Raw genomic sequence first — 7,659 nt, 5'->3', positions numbered from 1 at the left:
ACATAATATTGATCATTTGGAACTTTTCCGAAGTGTAATTTTGTGTCTACAACCCAAAACAAATGACACGAAAAATGCCTGCTAAATTATTATCAATCAGTCCCGTGAGACCATGGCTTATGTTATTTCTAGTATTTATTTGAGAAAGAGAGAGAGAGAGAGAGAGAGAGAGAGAGAGAGAGAGAGAGAGAGAGAGAGAGAGAGAGAGAGAGAGAGAGAGAGAGAGAGAGAGAGAGAGAGAGAGAATGTGTTAATCTACTATCCCTATGACATAACAATGGAACAATACCTTCATTTTAAATAAGCGCGCGCGAGGATTTGTGTCATCAGTCATCGCTAACAAGGTTGCCAGATGGCCACGTGTGTGGCCAAATATATAATTTTGTTTCTTTTATATAATTTTATTCATCTATTTTTGTCTCAGTGACATTTATTCTAGTCTATTCAATTTTCTGTTTGTTAAAATTTAGTTCATTTTAAGTGGGCCAGTCTTAATAGTGAAAGCCATATGATTATCTATTTAGCTACTTTTGAAGTCGAATTTGGTCAGGTTATAGTCTGGCAGCCTTGCCTCGCTCACGTCATTTTCATGTCTCGCGATGGGGGAGCAAAATGGCCGTCTCCATATTTTCACTCATTAAAATGCAAATTGGGTTGATGTTTTGTGAGAATACGGGAAAAGTACTTATCATAAACCAATGAAATTTGAAATATAAATAGAAGAAATGTGCATATATAACCTTATGAACGACAAAATCTCTCCTCTTTGTTGTTTTAGAAATATTGTACTCCAAAGAGTAAAAATCTATTTTTAACCGTCTTCTGGTAATCGTACGAGTTTTGTCGCTTGACATAATCTAAAATGACCTCTTTTCTAATTGTGTGCCAACTTTCAGTCATATTCATCGATAAACAGCGTCCTAATTATTTTTTTAAAATAGCATGTATGGAACGGCTTCGTCCCATATTTTGTCACGAATTTTGGCACTTCGTGAGCGAAAAAGAGGCCCAAAGATTTGTGCGGGATAGTCATTGCTACTTTATGCAGATTCTACTATATCCTTTTCATCATTTTATTTTTCTCACAAACTCTGTAAAGTGTACTCGTTTATACCTTAAAATTAAGTTTCTGTAATTATGCATAACTTCCAAGCCCAGAAGGAATGATCTGGTTTTTAAAAAAATTACACATTACAGTGCATTGTTTCGATTGTGCGATTGTGCGGTGCAATATTTATCACCACGCACGTGATTCTTGTTGATTCACTGTTTTCCAACAATGCATATTGTCTGTTTAAATGGAAAATGAATAGTTCAAAGATCAAGAATAGTAGTATGTAATAGTTTTTTTATATTAATTGGGTGTTTTTAGAATCAATGAGGGTGGTTGGGGGTGACAGAACTTTTATGTGCCAGTAATTGTTCTTAACAATAACAACAACAACAATAATAATGATAATAAGAACAATAATTTTTCTTAACATTGATAATAATAATAATAATAATAATAATAATAATAATAATAATAATAATAATAATAATAATAATAATAATAATAACAATTTATCTTAAGTCATTCCATTTCATTTAAGTTTTATCACCACTGGCTACACAGTTTGTACACTTTGCAAAGTACACTTAATCAATATCGGAGCTTACTCAATGTGTCAATCATCTCTATGTAATCATCTCTACGTTTGTATAGAGAATATTTTAAGCATTACTGATGACTTGTAACTTGTAAACAAACTTCACAGAGTTTGTGTGTATTGAACTCGACTTCAAGAAGACAGACTCATCAGGGTAGACACTACGTTTGAAACCACTTTTTTTTTGAGTGATGGATGGCATCGACCTTAGAGCATCCGTCTCCCAGCCAGGGGGAGTTGTTGTAACAGTAGGGTCATGGATTTGAACCCCCATCGCTGCGGTGATTTTATTTTTTTTGTCTTCTGGCACTGGTCATTTCAGCATCAGGAAAAGGAAGAGGATGGTTTGGTCAAAATATTGCAGATTTGTAAAATTTACATTAACAATTTGCTTCTTGTTTTTAGGGATTTTACAGCATTTGGAACGCATTTAACTAAGTCAGTAAAAGGGAGATAAAAGAACAGTCAAATCATTTAGATTCAGTAATGTGCAAAACATGCACGCTAAGAAGGAATGATAATGACAAGAATTGAAGTGAGTAGAAAGGTGCTCGAAGACAAAATAGAGAATAAAAACAGCAGCGATGGGGGCTCGAACCCATGACTATGGGGGACCAAATGACCCCACCAAATATTATAACTTATAACAGAGATTCACAAGAAAAAGAAAATATCACTCAAAACTGTAGCTATATATTTGAATCCCTCTTAGCTAAGGACTCTCTGGCTGTGGCCGGGTCAAAACCAAGTAATCTCATTCCAAATCAAAGACAAAAAGCAACTTGGAAAACAGAAGGCGATAGAAGTCATAGCAAATGACTTTCCTGCCCACTATGGCAGATCAAAAGACCCCACCCAGGATTAGAAGAAATATCAAGATTGACTAATGAAGACTCCATCAGCCCAGTTTGTGTGTTTGTGTTTTTTAATGGCTTTCAACACATTTAGGTCATATCAGCGACAGTAAAAAGGAAGAAAATGTGATAATAAAAAGTTTTAGAATTACATCCCAGAATCCAAGAAAAGTAAGACAAATGGAAATTGGTTCAAATAAAGAACAGATGAAGATTAGAAGAGCACACTATCAGTGTACTTAGTTTGAGATCACTAAATGTCTCATCCAGACACAAGCAACAGGTCCCCGCCAAGAACAACACACTCAAATTTACAAATCATATTATATATAAGTAAAACAAAAAATAATACAGTGCATAACAGAGATGATTTACAATTACAAGACAAAAAATATCATCTCCCAAACCTATACATTTGACTCTTTCCCTCTCAGCCAGGGTCAGGACAAAACCAAGTAATCTCATTCCAAGACAAAGACAGAAAGCGTGTTGGAAAACCGATAAGGGGGGACAGAAGACAGTAAGTGCTTCTCTGCCCACTATGGGACGTCAGGAACCTCACCCAGAGTGTGTGGGTGGAGGTGGAGAGAATTTTTAGGAAATTCCATCCACCACTTGCATTTACATGATGGCGTCGAGCAGAGTTTGACAACAAAGTAGCAAAGAGCTGCAATATCTATCTGAATCAGTTCTAAATAAAATTAAATGCATTTCAATTTTTTTTTCACTTTTGTGAATAAGTGTCAAAATGAAGAAGGTGGACAGAACTGTGTTTAAAAAGTGTCCAGAATGTGATAAACAGTGTCCTGTAGTGCTAAGATCATGTAACTATGGATATGCTTTCACTCGCACAAGTCCTAGTCGGCAAACCACAAAACAGAAGGCTCAGCCCAATCAGTAGAAATAGTAGCAGCAGCAAAGGTGAAACCCAAGCAGAGCAGGATCTGGACATGGTTGGACGACGATTATGTACAAATCGCATGAGACCGGACTACTTCAACTCCATGGAATTGGAACATTCATCTAAAACATTCTGTACCAGAAAGCCGAAACAGGAAGAGAAACATTTCAAAGGAAAAAAGAAGCGTGGTCAAGGGATCAGCATCAGGAGTGTCTAGAAAACCCAAAGAAGATAAAAGGAAAGAAAAGGCAGAAGCCAAGGCACTGCCAGAGCTTGAAGACTTGTTCACTAATTTCAGTCCTCAGAAAATCAAGTTTTCATTCATTCATTCAAAATGTCCACTCAAGATATTTAAACCTTAATTTGAAAGTAGAGCGAATAAATTTTAAAAAAAAAGATAGACATCATTGCAGAGACTTGATATTAATATTTTGTTTGTGTTGTGACATGAATATTCAACTTTTTCCTTTTTGATTATAGAAATTGTGAATTATAACTATTAATGTTTAATTGCGGCTATGTGGTCTTGAGGTATGACACTCACTTTTGGATCAGAAGGTCCTGGGTTCGAGCCTCGCTCAGTGCATAGTTGAGTCCTTGGAAAAGGCTCTTTATTCACATTCTCTCACCGTATTCAGGTGTAAAATGAGTACCTGGTCGTGAACAACGTTGTCTCTGTCCAAAAAATATTGTAATATGGCCTAACACAGGCGTCATGTCCCGTCCTATTGTTTTTGTTTTACAGCGCTTGCAACACATTTAGGTTATATCAGCGCCAGAAAATAGGATAGTAAAAAGTTCTAGAATTACAATTAAAGCAGCCAAGAGAAATTATGACAAAGGGGAAGTGGGAACAATAGGGATCAGATGTAGATTCCAAGAGCATACCACCAATGTACTTAGTTTGAGATCACCTATAAGTCTCATCCGGACACAAATACAAAATCCAACAAAGAGGAATACATTCAAATGCTTACATTATACATTTAAAATAACAAATATAATAATACATAACAGAGAGATGATTTACAAGGAAAAAAATATCATCCCCCAAAACAATAACTATGCAATTGACTGTTTCCCTCCCAGCCAGGACAAAACCAAGTAATCTCATTCCAAGACAAAGACAGAAAGCATGTTGGAAAACAGATATAAAGGGATAGAAGACGCAATATGCACCCCCCTGCCCACTATGAGAGGTCAGGAACCCCACCCAAGGTCCCGTCCTACATGTTTCTGTTGATCAATGACCCCTTGTAAAGCACTTTGAGCATGTTTAGTGGATATTGCGCTATATAAAAGCTCAATTTTTTTTTTTTACATTGAAAACTATTTAGCTAAATGAAACAACTCAAGTTAATTAAATACAATTTGAAATGACATTGTTTTTACATTTCTTTTATTTATTGTTTGTTGACAAACTCTCAACAATAAAAAGTGCTAACCACCTTAGTAGGGATGAAACTGAAAAGCATTGCTTCCTGTACGTAGTTCATGCAGACATATATTTATTTTAAAATATGATTTGCAAGTTCTTGAATTCATACATTCCTGTCTGACAATTCATTGCAACAATCAAGGCTTGTAATCAGTAATGAGTGATGTAATTTTGACGAAGAGTAATTTTTTAACCTTTATAACAAAAGGGAAATGTATCGTAGATATGAAACACTAGAAAAGCAACACTTATAGATTATTTCTTATTTTCACTCACTACACTTAAACTTAAACCAAAAAAGATCACCTAGTCCTAGTCCAAATGTAACTTGTTGATTCAATGTTTAAAGATCACAAAACTTGCATTACTTGTATACTACATAAGGATTAAATCAAGGCATTTTTAATTAAACTCAAATGGTGTCTAAGGCCAAAAATATTATTTCAATAATTATATGCTTTCAAAGATCAACGAATGAATCAAAAAATTTAGCTGCAACTTTGAAAATAAAAATAAAATTTGAGGTCAAATTTGATCTGAGGTATTGTTACAATAAAATTGTAAGAATTCAACATATTAGTCATTTAAATTCAACATTTTAGATCAATGGTCACTCTATCAAAATCAATGAAAGTCAATCAATACTCTAAGTCTAAGACATAGCACATTCATGTCATGTCATGCAAAAAGTCAAAACATTTTCTTGTGAGAATTAAAGAAACATTTCATGACAACAATAGATGTAATCTTATGTACAACCTATATTCACCCAGACACAAACGAGGCTTGTTCCACACAAAAAAAACCCAGAAAAATGGCCATAGATTGAATATTTTTGGGTTGATTCCTATTTTTTTAAAACACATATTACCTTGATCACTGCTGTTTTTCAACATAATCACCGTTGTAACTGATGCATTTTTTTCTAGCTTGGGACTGGGAGAAGATGCCCTGCTTGAAGAAATCTCCATCAAGCGACTACAAGCTCGTCATCTGTGAATCAAGTCCCTGCCAGAAAGCACTTCACTGGTCCAAGAAGTTGATACAGACCATGCAGTCTTAAAGCACGCCATCATTAAAAGCATGTTTTGAACTCAACATGCTAAATGGCTCTTACTCTTACCAGATTTTTGCTATATAAACTCCATGCTTTTAAACATGGTAACTTCAGCTTCAGGCACGCTTCATTACAAAACAGATCTGGGTTTTATTGTTAATTGTTATTGTATCCACTCCCTTTCGTGGACCGGTGAATTAGCGGACAGTGAAATTGTCTAAAATAGGCTGGAAAGGAAGCGACCCCAGGTGCATCTAAAAATGGGAGAAAGACAAAAATGTGGAATCAACTGGATGGTTGACTTTGAAATGCCCACAATTTAAACGTTCTCTCATTTTCAGCCTTTTTTCCCTTTGAATCAACTCATCAACTTCCAACATTCTCCTTTGTCTCAGATGAAACACATGTTCCACGGCCCAGCTTATCTTCTAGATATGTGTCAAACTCTAAACAATTCACACCAATAATACACTTGTGATCGTCCTAAGACATCTTTACCATAAACTGCTTTAATCTCACCATGAATTTCAGATGGCTTTAGCCCTATTGCCTGCAAAAGCCGAATAACAACCTGAACTTCTGCATTTGACCATTTTTCAATAAGGGGAATTTTTTGCTACATCATTCATTTTCATTATGAATGAAAATATTGGTGCTCCTTGGGGAAATTGAAATTTGAATGCATTTCCATTTGGCATTTACAGACTTTAAAATTCTTAATTAAAAAAGATATGACCATTTTCCCGGGGGGGGGGGAGCCCTTGTATTTTAATCAAGCTTTTATCCAGCCCATAAATGAAATTATTCAAAACTTTCCTTCCAATTGTGTTTATCTTAATATCACAGATAATATACAAAAAATGTTCTTTCGAATTTCAAGGGTAAAAAATAAGATACAGGATTTCCACCTCTAATAATGCTGAAGACTGAATGTAGTGCACCTAAATTTATAAACAATAATGAGTAAAAGTAAAGCAAAATATTTGTTTGTTTTTTAAGGGTTTTGCGGTGCTTGCAACACATTAAGGTCATATCAGCGCCAGTAAAAAGAAAGAAAATGGGATAATAAAAAGTTCTAGAATTACAATTAAAGCACTAAAGAAAAGGTACGACAAAGGGGAATTGGTTCAACTATGTTTTTGTTTTTAAGGGTTTTACCGCGCTTGCAACACATTTAGGTCATATCAGCGCCAGTAACAAGGAAGAAAATGGGTTAGTAAAAAGTTCTAGAATTACAATTAGAGCACCCAAGAAAAGGCAAGACCAAGGGGAATGGTTCAAATAGGAAATAGATGTAAATTCCAAGAGCATACCATCAAAGTACCTAGTATGAGATCACCTAAAAGTCCATCCAGACACAAACACAAAATCCAATAAAGAGGAATACGCTCAAATGCTTACATTATAAATTCAAAGGAAATTACAAGGAAAAAATATCATCTCCCAAAACCATTCATTTGACTGTTTCCCTCCCAGCCAGGGTACCCGGCCAGTTCCAAGACAAAGATAGAAAGCTAGTTGGAAAACAGATATAGGGGGATAGAAGACACAGTAAGTACCTCCCTGCCCACTATGGGAGGTCAGGAACCCCACCCAGTGGTTCAACTAGGAAACAGGTGTAGATTCCAAGAGCACACTGCCAAATCATATGTAAAACAAAAACAATACATGCATAACAGAGAGATGATTTACAAGAAAAAAAAATATCATCTCCCAAAACTCAAACGATAAATTTGACTGTTTCCCTTCCAGCTAGGGTA

At 35.3% G+C, this 7,659-nt stretch overlaps 1 pseudogene; it reads left to right on the top strand.

Annotated features, from left to right (window-relative positions):
- Positions 1–2,535: 2,535 nt before the first annotated feature.
- On the top strand, positions 2,536–3,785 carry LOC144980638 (uncharacterized; annotated as a pseudogene).
- Positions 3,786–7,659: the final 3,874 nt, after the last annotated feature.

The sequence above is a fragment of the Berghia stephanieae genome, chromosome 10 (genome assembly GCF_034508935.2).
Source record: "Berghia stephanieae isolate SIO BIC M18660-M18661 chromosome 10, UCSD_Bste_1.3, whole genome shotgun sequence".
In the NCBI taxonomy this organism is placed as follows: domain Eukaryota; kingdom Metazoa; phylum Mollusca; class Gastropoda; order Nudibranchia; family Aeolidiidae; genus Berghia; species Berghia stephanieae.
This window is presented reverse-complemented; position numbering and strand designations above follow the sequence as displayed.